General features: G+C 36.1%; 1 protein-coding gene across 3 annotated transcripts in view; it reads left to right on the forward strand.

Moving 5' to 3' along the window:
• Window positions 1-12,521, forward strand: part of LOC105252407 (homeotic protein antennapedia) — a 99,823-nt gene that overhangs the window by 6,884 nt on the left and 80,418 nt on the right. For 2 of the 3 annotated variants that reach the window (XM_020027874.2, XM_025410374.1), the window contains exon 1: window positions 2,416-2,721. The exons of the other annotated variant lie outside the window; for it this stretch is intronic. The gene's annotated coding sequence lies outside the window, so the exon portion shown is untranslated. Of the gene's footprint in view, window positions 1-2,415; window positions 2,722-12,521 lie in introns of those variants that run through there. 3 annotated transcript variants of the gene reach the window in all.

The following is a 12,521-nucleotide window of genomic DNA, read 5'->3' on the forward strand; positions in this document are numbered from 1 at the left end:
AATATTATAAATATTCCAATTATTTCAATTTAATATATTCTATAAAGATGTACAATATGATTGCAATCGATAATCGCGAATATAATTATGACACTTAGTAAATAAGAAAGAAAAAAATATATATGATGCCTTAATTATATATATATATATATATATATATATATATATATATATATATATGACATTGAAAATGTGATATATGACAAGAAAATAATTAGAAACGATTAAAAAATTTTTTTATTTTATATTATTTTTTTTAGAATATAATATTTTCTAAATAACAACATATTTTTATCTATAAATTCTATAATTTGGAATCGATTTTTCCTTAGATGAAAATAATTATCATTTATCAAGAGTTTTGTCATTTTTTCGTGAAATATCTTTGTAATTAATTTTTAAATTGTAGTACATTATAAATATAGCAAAATTGATTTGAAATTAAACGAAAAAATAAGATTTTACTATCTGCTTATAATTTTAATCATTACTTTTCGAAAAGTCTTACACAACAAATTTTAATTATTTTAAATTAACTTATATGAATCTGAATATTTTTATGAAGAAAATCGATTCTAAATCGATGAAAGTATCCGTAGATGAAAGATGAATCGGTAATTTCAAATAACTTTACAAATATTACTTTATTTATGAAAGTCTACAATTTTAAAAAGTAAGTTCTTATGGCGCATTGAAGAAACGTTTGAAACGTTCTACAAACAAGTACCGCCGGTACAATAATTACTCCGCTACTCGGTTGCGTATTACTCGCGGTGACCATGATAAAAGGAGAAACTGGTTTGAAGACCACGTACGCGATAGAGCCGTTAACGATAAATCGAAATGTGCGAATTCAGAGGTAAAAGACACAGTTCGCAGCCTATATATACCGCACATACGCACATGTGCACGCATACGTGTATGTATTAATGTCGTTCTTCTCGCAACAACTATCTTGCTTCGCTCTCATGTCATTCAGATTTACATATGCCTATTTCGGATCAGTTTAATTAAGCGTTTAAGAAATGAAACTGGTTTCGCTATTTTCGTTTTTTATTTCTCGTTATTTCTCGAAATACATATTGTTATGACGCAACCGTGTTCTTTTAACATTTGAGAAATTTAAAGAAATACAACGACGCTTTAAATTAAACAACCGTCGTATTCGAAAAAAAATATTCATCTAAAAAATTATTCATTCTTTATCTTTTTAAGTTAAATAAAATTTGATGTTATAATAATTTCTTTTTTCATTACAGACGAAGTAAAATATTAATATTATTACAAAAGAAAAAAAGAAATAATTAAATTTATTTTAAATTTTATTAAGAAATTATTATAAGAATGTGTATATTTTGACAACTCTTATTATTTATATAATCTAATATTAAAATCTGTATAAATTTTATACATGAGCCGTAATAATGTTAAATTAATGATGCCGTAATAATGTTAAACTAAAATGATATAGTAACGTAATCTAACTTTGTTTAAATCAAACATTTCCTATTTCACTTACGCAGCTCGTTCCTTTACTAATTAGGCATTAATAAATACGTTTAAATACTTGAAGTTTTCTCGATATTCTTGGACATATAGATTACATCATTTTCTGAATAAAAAAGCATGTTTTAACGACTAATTAACTAAGTATTCGCAGAGGAATATAGGATAATTGAGAGTGGAGTCGAGAACAATGAATTCAACCGTAATCACAATCGCATTAAAGTACGATGCAACTGATAATTCACGTAAAATCACGCACGAATGCACTGATCAATAATCAAATTAATGTAGTAATAATAATTAAAAGCTATTCTATCTCTTCGCATTTATATATATTCTCTGCGTCTATTGATTTATAAATCTTTTACATGTATGCAATTTTCGATTATTTATGATGTATACTTGTAAATTAAAACATATATTTTCTTGTGTGTATATTAAACAATCTGAAATTTTAAAACTTGTTATATATATATTTTTTTTTAATTTAAATAGCCAGGGATATTATTTAAGAAATTTTATAATAAATAAAATTTTGAATCATGAAATATAAAAATAATTAATAAATTCATAAATCAATATAGATGCATAGAACAGAAATGTATCAAATAATTTTTAATTATTATTACTATATTAACTTAATCATTAATCGTGGACGTGCGTAAATGTGCGCGAAGAGGTTTACAAACACACGGCGATAAGAAACCAATACGTCTTCCGTTATCGGCATTAAAAAAAGCGCATGCAGGTGAACGAGAGGGATAAGTGGGAGTAAACGAGCCAGCAGTGTAGGTGTAAAGCGAGCGTGATCGTACGATGGATGAGCAGCGAGAGGTACCAGAAGGGAGTGGTCAGTGTGTTGAAGACTCCAGCTGACCTATTCCTTTCTGTGCCTCCGCAGTGCATTATGGCTGCTCGGCAAGGCTCTTGGCTTTTAGAAATTTCCCCGATCACCGGTGCTTCTCTTGAATGCCGTCCACTTGAGCTGCACGAAATTCCGTGGTGCGAATGAACGGAATTTTGCACGGAAATTTGCGGCCGATCGGTCTAACAGTGGCGTCGACATTAGTGTCTCTTGAGCCGGCTTGATGTCAGTGTCGCCTGTGTGTATGTGTGAACAGGAGCGTTGTAGACTGCAAAGGGGAAAAGGGAAAGCAGCGGGGAGGGAGGGGACTTGTGTCGTTATGGCACAATGGGACCGCTACTGCAATGCCTGTAAGTACCGCAAGCTTACAGACTGATCTCTTCTTTCTATTTTTCTCTCCCTCTCTCTCTCTCTTTCATTTCACCTCCTTCCTCCTTCTCAAATTCGCGTTTTCGTTGCGTTCATATCTCTCGCGTTTTCATTCTTGTGCGAGGTTTTTGTTACGCTCTCAAAGCAAGGAAAGCTCTTGCGAGCGGCTTTACCCGGTCCATGACGATGCGGCGCTTACGGGGTATTTGTGGGATTAAGAATTCTCGCGCAGGACGAGGCAGTGGGCGAAGCGCGATGGCGCGGCCAACGCGAAGATTTTGGGAATCTAAAGGGCGCTGTATTTGCGGGTATAAACGCGAGTATATTCAGTTTAGCAGACGCAGCACAATTTCGGCATTACATTTCGAGTGATAACGTCGATAAATTTTGGAGCACCGGTTTACAGCTGTGACAGATTTATCGCCCCGCCCCCGGCCCCGGCAAAGTGCATAACGTGAACGAAAATGCATTGCGAAATCCTTGCAAAAATAATGCGGCACGCAAAATTGTACGTATAATAGATATACGAGCGGCATTTCCGTCGCATTGTGCGAGCAATCGCAATCCGACTAAATCGCAAATATGCTCGTTGATACACGATGATTCGTTTAATCTTGAAATTCTAAACGAATAAAGCACTGCACAAAATCCTCCCGCTTGAAACGCTCACGAACGTCCCTCCACCTCACCCCGCGCGTTTGTTTCCAAGCCGAAAATAGCGATTGCGTGATAACGCGCGTCAGAATAATAAAAAAGTGTGAGTTTACTCGCTCCAAACTGGATTTACAATGTCGAGGCACCGTCGTCGTGAACTTAGAGGAATCTAGAGAGAAGGACCAACCGGTTGGCGCGACTTTGGCGGCCGCCATCTTCCCCTTCTCGTTCGTCTCTTTCACCTCGCGTGAGAACCTGCTCTCTATATGCCCACCTTTCTGTTCTTCGGGACCACTCTCCGTGAGAGTTCCGCTTATGGGATTTCTCCTTTTCTCTCTCTCTCTCTCTCGCTTTCTCTCTCCCTTTTCCTGGCCGCAGCGCGTTGAGAAGGGACGGCCTAGTCGAAAATACTCTTCCTTCTTCGTCGCTCGTGCATCGGATGTATCGACGACGACGAGGTGGGGTCACGGGTCTCTCTCCGCCGTTCCTCGATGCTACGAAATGGCCTGTCGTCCCTTTTTCCTTCTCTTTATGACACTCTCCGCGATATTTATTTCGGGCTTTCCACGTGCGCCTTTTCCTCGAGCGTCAATTTCCATCGTTCGTTGTTTCCGTACGCAAATCGTCGCTCCGCGAAGGTTACAGATTTAACACGCCGGACGATGTTTCAGCGTAAATGGCCCGCGTAGGCTCGTAGGATTAACTCGCGATCTTTCAAGTTGACATAAAAAGCGCACCAAGTGGAGCGCCGCGGGATTTTATCGGGCGAAAAAGAAGACGCGCGTGATTTTTACGCTTCGCGAGCTCCGTAATACCGTGTGTACGTTGTACCCGCATTAATAACTTGTGTCACCGCGCGGCGGTTTTAATATTTTGCTTTAATATACATTCTTCTCTCGCGTAATGAAATATTCATTACAGAATTCTACCATAACTGTTTCGTACGCGCAAATTGATATACTAGACGCGAGTAAAGTTATACGAGACGACTTGTGCAAACCCGTCGCAATTTTTCGTCGCGAGCTCAAAAATAAATTTTATCATTTATTTCAAATCTTTCGCGTCGATTTATCTGAATCTTTATTTCGCATATATATATTTTTTAATCGTGGAATCCGTGTCGATTTCTTTACGCATGTCGTGCAATCTTATGGCGGATCGAGAGAGACAAATCAGAGTTCAATGCATATAAATCAGTATCGATGACGAAAGGCTGTATGTTTATCTCAGCTAAAGGTTTTCTAAGCTAGTCAACTTTATATATCCTCGCGACTTGTGAGGCGCAGATATTTACGTAAGAATTCTGTGAAACCGGTGAAGCAGGAATAAGCATTCGCGTTGAATACGCGTGATTAAAATTCTATAAAATGATAATCTTGCGAAACATGTTGCTACGGAATTTAAAAGCTTTGATGTTTAATTGAATGATTTATGACGTATTTAATTCCCTCTTTGCATTATTTATTATAATATATATTTCATCCTAAGCTTGCTTACAATTAAAACGAAACGAGTTGAGAAAAGTGAAAAACTTTAACACATTGGCATATCATCGAAATGATCTCGTTACTTATTCATCACTATAATTGATTAATGAGCTTATTAAAACGTATCTCGGATATTAATCTTATGATGATAGAGTCTCTTCATAAAAAGAACTGTTATCGCTTGTCCGAGTTTTATTCGTCGAAGACGAGTGAGAGGGAGAGAGGAGAGTCGAAATACCCGCATTTTTTTTTTTTTAGGTATTTCCCTTATCAGTCGATAACCTCGCAGAATTATGTGAGAATCACGGGGTGAGAGTCAGCCGTCACCAGGCGCTGTGAACGTGCCCTAAAGCCGCGCACCTCCGATCGGCGGAGGGTATGGGAGGGAGGGACGGCGTGACGAGACTGCGAAGTAAAAGGGGAACCGGGCATAGAGTCACCCGCGCAAGAGGGTGACATGCTGCCGAGCCGGTTACGGGGCCCGGCGTCGCTCGCTCGGGGCCCGATCGCCGAGGCAGGTGAACATAACCCACCGCTAACAGAAACCCGCGCCGCGCAATCGCTGTGGGTATAGGTGGTAGTGCTTGTATACCGTACGTCTATACGTGTACTGTATACAGTACGTCATTCGCCGTATATGCCGAAGGCACATACTGGTGGTGACGTGTCTCGGGTCTCCTTGATCCTACTTTGAATTATCTGCAGAAATCGATCATATTTATATCAATCGTTTTCGAAAAAGAATTTTCCAGCTAAAATATAATTGATTGCAGGATTAAATAATTATTATTTTAGTTATGCTTTATTTTACGACGGAGGAAATTAAATTTGGAGAGGTGAAACTTTACTCGATAATTATTTTTATCGATATCGTACGGGAAAAGATAAATGAAAAGGATGATGAAAGATGTATTAAAGTATGGAGAATAAAGTTAGGTTGAATAATGTGCATAATTTTAATGGTCGATTGGAGACAAACGTCACGAAAATTGCCATTTGGAATCAAACTTATATGCTTTTTTTTTTTACACGTGATAGAATATCGGTGCCGATATTGGCACGATGCAAACTTTGCTTTGCGAATCGTTGTAATATATCAAGCCTTTTGTGGAAGCTACATGGTAGCGAATATTGACTAGATCGGCGATAAAATATTACTATGTGTCAAGCTACAGGATAACAAATGTCGCGATTCATTATGCTGCAAAATTGTCCTTCGTTCCACACACGGTCCACTTAATTACATTTGCAATCTTGAAATCCGTGAAAAGTTAAAGCACCGGGAGGATACAATACGCTTATAATCATTTCAAGAAATTTTGGTTTCGCATTCTAGACTCTGCATTGTCCGGAATAATCGCAACGTTAAAAGCTACAGGATATGCATATATATATTCTTTTCCATTTATAGAATCACGTATATAAAAATTACGCGCTGGAGCATTCACGTCAGAGATCGTGCACGTGTGGGAACGGAAAGTACACGCGTACCGGTTTCATAACGAGGATTACTTCATTCCCCTTCGTCCTTCGGAGAGCCACTGATTCTTTTAAGATCCGCATAGCGTAGAAGGATCTTAACGTTTATATTGCGTGTAACATAAATCCGCGTAAGTAATCCGGAATAAATAAAATAAATATTAAAGACACGCCATTATAAGAACGAGATAATCGAATCAATTGCAACTGAGAATTATATTAAACGAAACGCTTAACAAACATCATTTTTGATGTACACGATGAAGACGTAACAATTTTGTCTATTGCGCTGTTAATAGGCATATTACATGCAACATTGTTTCCTTCGCTTATTTTACATATGTAAGTTTAATCGGATTGTGACACGTGACTCGACGTTCGCGTGTCTGGATAACGTATAACATTGATCTACATACATCCAACAATATTTACATTTTGAACATAACTTTTTGATTAAATGATAATATTTTAAATCAAATGATTAATACCTAACTTTTTTTTGTAAATAAATTTAATTTTTTTTTATAAGAAATTGACAGTTAAATGCTCCTCTGCATCGTCTGGATATTCCCTTGTATTAAATTCAAAGTATTAAAGCGATCAAAAATTAAAAGCGACAAGATTTATTAATGAACTGTTTGCTCTTTTTATAAGAATAATAGTTCATAGCTTCAATAAGTTTGTAATCTCCCTTTTCAATTCTGTTTTCAATTTTCTGTTCTCGCGATTTATCCTCTATTTTTAGCTTTCCTGCGAATAAATTTTCTATCTTTAGAAATCCGAGCTTTTGTCCATATTCTCAATATGTCAACTCACTAGTGCACATTGCAAGCTTTATTACGTAACAGAAAGGTCATTGATTCATATTGGAGTAGGGCACGAAAAAAAGAATTTGAAGAGTGTGAAACTGATGTACTTGTGTATATATATATAGCAAAATCGAAACTACGTTTGCCATGCAATAGTACGCGTGCATATCATTAATATGCATATTTTCTGCAAGAATCTCGCATTTATTTATTTGTAAAGCGTATAAATATATACAATTTTGAAGTTTATATTATTATTATATTATTATTATTTTATGTCAATGCGTATCTCTAAATAAAAACATAAATACTTTAATCAGATTTTAAGCGCAACAAAATATAACGGTGGATATAGGCAAATGGTGGCTGTATTAGAGGGGGATGTGAGGGGGAGTGAAATGAAACTAATGCAGCTATAAATCAACATTACTCTGCATTAGAGTAGAGTTTCTGCCGTAGGCACCTACTAGAGTTTACCGCGAAGGTAAACTGTGGCCACAGGTAGATACTCCACATTACGTGTACATGAAAACGCACACCCAGCGAGCATCACGGATTCCGTATATATACATTTACGCGTACCGCGTATGTATCGGGGCCATGCGCAAGGGAGTATAAACCCCCTAACTTCCAAGTTACTTACCTACTTGCCACTTAGATTCCTGGCCGGTGCCTACCAGACTCCGCCAGTAATTCAATGTCAAGCTTACACAATGCTGGATTCAGGCGCAGGTCTCCCTGCAGACTTCTTTATGATTGTCCAGTTATATTTGTACAATATTAATCAACGTTTCTCCCGATTTTAAAGATGTCGCAAACGAGACGTAAATTGCATAAAGAAAAAAAGATTTAATATACAAAATATATTCAAAATATATTCGCATTGAAAACGCAAGGCGTAAACGGTCGACGAAATTTTTCAAAAACGAAACGGTCTTGCATCACTGTTATTGAGGGTACGTACATCTCCTCCTAATCAGCTAATTTGCATCCACACAGATTAACATAATCTGTATTCCGAATATTTATTTGGAATTAGCCGCGGCTCGCTCGTAACTCATGCGGGAATTAGTTAAGCTCAAGGATTTGGGGCTTACCAATCTCCCACCCTCTTTCGCGCTTACGCTTCTACCATCAGTACGTTCGCGTTATCATGTAGCCCTCTCTGTCTCTTTGTCTCTAGACTTCTATCTTTCGTCAAGATTTTTTTAAGAAAATATTAAAAATTATGCAACATATGTATTGGAGGATACGATGTCTGCAGAAATGTGCAGCCTTGTAATATCCATAATACGCATGCTACTGTGCATAATAAACGTGATTCTGGTTTAGCAATATAAGTGCAAAAGTTTCATGGCTTATTGGAGGCATACAACGAGTTTTCTTATTATAAAAATTTTTTGTACATATACTATTTTTTAGCCTGAATTTATTGCTATCAATGAAAATGATTATAAATACTTGTTGATAAAATCGGTTAAAGATGATTGATAAAATAAAGCAAAATGATAAGCTAATGAAAAATAATAATACGCTAATGAGATAAATGTTTTTGCGTTAATGAATATCTTGTTTAACTTTCGGAGGAAAATATAATAACCATGTGGAGCATATTATTAAAAGTTAATAGATTTTTTACACAAACTATAGCTCCTTTCACGTATGAAGGGAATCTACATGAAGCGAATTGCGAATGATAAATTTCCGTCAATTATAGAAGCAACATCGTATTGTGTTTTATCGTTGTCTGGCGAGCAACATTGATTGATCGCAATCGCATCTATGTAACTGTTTCCTTGGCCTTTTTGCGACCTGAAACCATACATTCCCTAACTCGAGTATACCATTAGTAAATCATGCATCGAGATCAACTAATTAAAGTATAAAATATCTAATTCTATACTTTATTTAAGTATAGAATACGCGTAATGTGGCTTCTTAATGTGTATTGTTTTTTTGTAATTCAGATAAATGTCTCGTGCAATTTTATAAAAAGTGAGCGAGTAAATTTTGTTTTGTATCTTGAAAATTTTGAAAACAATATTTTATAATCCTTTTGATATTAATAATTATTAAAATAATTTGTTGCGATATTATTAGATATTTATCTGTAAAATACGAATTCTTTTTTCTGTTGCTTCCGAAACGGACGAAATCCTTGTTGGCTCGAGTCTATTTCGACATAAAACGGAGTCGTTCATCAGTCGACTTGTTAAAGACAAACGCTCGGTATTCGAACAGCCCATTCTAGAAGTAGCTGTCAAGATGCCAAGCGTTAATAAATATACTTTCGCCGTTAGTGGGAATAGAGCCGAAATCACTGACTTGCTTTTAGACGATGAGCAGTGAAGACATTGTCGGTAAAGTGTTCACATTTATCTTTTTTAACAATGCTTATAAATTGATAATTGTACGTTTAATTGCTCTATTCATTAATTTTGTTAATTCTTCTTTACTGAAAATATGCAAACGCTAATACATATATGGCGTAAACTCTTTATAGATAAATAAATAAACTCTTTATGGATAAATACCAATCTATCTTGTTCGCATACGTATATTCGTAAAATCATGTGTATTCAGTTTATAACGGTTAAAAATATTTCATTAAATTATACTTAAATTTTTCGTCCTTTAATATTATATAAAATTTGAAATAATTTCGTTCCTTGGATTGTCTGAATAATCTGTGAAATTTGTTTGACTTTTTTTCTCGTGATATAATCTTTAATTTTAATTCCTCAATAAAACTAGCAACAAGATTATTTCGATATCTGTATAGATTATTATAAAATAATTTGTTAAAGTAATTATAAGAATAATTAAAAATAATATATAGATACTTTTTTCTCAAAAAATTATTTTTAAAATTATACAATATATAAAATATCTCTCACATTTTTTAAACTTAATGTACTTTTTAGTACACTGTAAATATGTATATTGATGTTTGTTAGCATAGCGAAGCAAATTTATATGCACATATATACGGTATTAAGTTCTTAAACGTTGAATATTTTTACAGACATCAGCTAAAAATAAACTCAAGATTTTATGAACCTCGCGAAAGGGAAGTAATTGCATGATAAAGCCGTTATACTAAAATTTTTTAAAAATAAGTTTAATATCAATGGCAGTTTTCGCGAAAACTTGCATTATAATAGTGTAATTGCGAGACGTTGCGCTGTGTCGTCGCGAGTATATTTCCATAACTTTGCATACATGTTTTAATAATTCATCCTCGTTTGCTAGATAACTGCTGAGGAAAGCATGCTGCGGACGTTTATTAATAAGATACACTAGATTAATATCAACTCTAGATCAGAGTTTGCGTTATGTATACAACTCTAATTATAATAAGAAAGATGATAAAATATGATAAAAATACAAAGTCTCGAATGGGTGATCACGTGTTTAATAATTGCTAGCAAAGTATGTAAAATATCTGCAAAATACGCGTTGCGAACAATACCGGAAATAAATGAACGATATTTATCTTGATCATGATGATTCGCGCCACGTAGTCGATTTCCTTGACCGAATCAAATCGTACATTATTCGCGATATTACTGGCAATTCTTGAGATAATATGAGACAAAGGCAAGAATACACGGGAGAAAATCCGACAAGGACAATAGCCGACAGAGAGACGTACAAAGGGAAAAAAGGCGGAATCGAGTGAGATTTAGGAAAAGATGTAGTGACGATGGAACGACGTAGCAGCGATATTATGGCATTCATATAATAATATATGTGATAAACGAGTTTCCAGCTTATTCTTGGCAGCGGCTTTGCCGCTGGTTAGATCCGCTATCTCGAACAGAGAATAGGGGGTGGTGAGGATTCGCAGGGAGACGAGGGGTTGCATTCGCGAACAAGCAACAATATTAACGACGGGGTGGTGTGGGGTTGTTGGCTCGACTGCATGGACCCGTAAGATCGGTCGGAGAAGTCGAGCGAGGTTGCCTATATGCCTCTAGACACTCCCGCGGTTGTCGGTATATATACGTACGTACATCCCGTGCACGGAATCAGGCATTCGAACGACCGGAGCAAATATTTGGAGCCTCGCCACTAAAAACTCGGGACGAGCCAACAGACGAGTTGATTTGTTTCCCTACACTGCCGGCTTTCCTCGCTTTCTTTTTTCGACTATCCGCTCGCCACCCTCTCCCCGTCTTCCGCCCGTTGCCTCCTTCCTTACCCCTCGATGCTTACATAGCCGAGAATATTCGAGCATCTATCTGAAAATGACTCCTATAACTCAAGTTAAGTATACGCGCGCCCTCATTTACTGTTTATCGATATATAAACCTTTTTCATCGCAAAGTCCCGACCTGTCATTATATATTCATGCCCCTCCGCGTTCTTATTCTTTATGGTTATTTTAAATGTGCGGTTTGTGCCTCGAGATGCATGTAATTTTATTTTGCGTAATTATGTGTAGCATGCAAAATGAGGCTTTTGAACTTTATGGTTTAGATTACCTCTTCTGTCACCGACAAATGTTGTTTCGAATGAAAATTTCAGGAAGGAGTTATGATACGTGCAATCTATTTTTTGCAACGCACGTTCTGTTTAATACCGAGTCCAGTTTTTTTTTATTAATTAAAAAATTGCGCAGACTTACAATTAGATAAATTCAAAATATGCAAAACTTAATTAAAATCAAATAGATGTGTCATTGTATATCCAGAAATTAATTTTAATTTTTATCGCTGTTTATCGTAGTAAAAAGAACCCCTCATTTTTTTTACGCGATAACATTTCTCATAATCAAACAGATATTCGCTTCTCTTCATATTCATTTTTCTCATTTCATGTTCAGTCTCAACCCTTATGTCCGTAGAGTTTTTTTAACCCCGAAAACGGGTACGTATTTTCGTCGGTGCTGAGCAAGCAGCTTTCTTATTCCGTGTGGCGTGAACATATGTTTTATGGAATGCAAATCTTGTCTACCTCGACCATCCTTTTTTCTTTCCTTATGCTATTCTCGGTACCGTTAGCTGCTGAAATAACGTTCGCCTTTTTTGTCCCGCTATTGCTGATGCTTTGAGACATGAATTTATCTACACGAAACGTACATAAATTGTAAAAGTTACGAATACTAGTGTATTCCGCGATAATTGTAAGAAGCAGATAGGGATGAAAATTGCGAGAAACTCACGCGTGCGGACACTCGAGCTACTTTATGCGAAGTCGTTGATGTATGGCGGATCTAACAGATGGATGTTTCATATCAACTATACACGAGTTGACTCGTTTACGTTGAAATTTACGGCAACGACGCGATATGAGCCGGCAGAGAAATTTATCGATGGGAATTATGAAATACTTTGTAAATACGTCTTT

Source organism: Camponotus floridanus, unplaced genomic scaffold, assembly GCF_003227725.1.
Source record: "Camponotus floridanus strain SB8 unplaced genomic scaffold, Cflo_v7.5 scaffold31, whole genome shotgun sequence".
NCBI lineage: Eukaryota > Metazoa > Arthropoda > Insecta > Hymenoptera > Formicidae > Camponotus > Camponotus floridanus.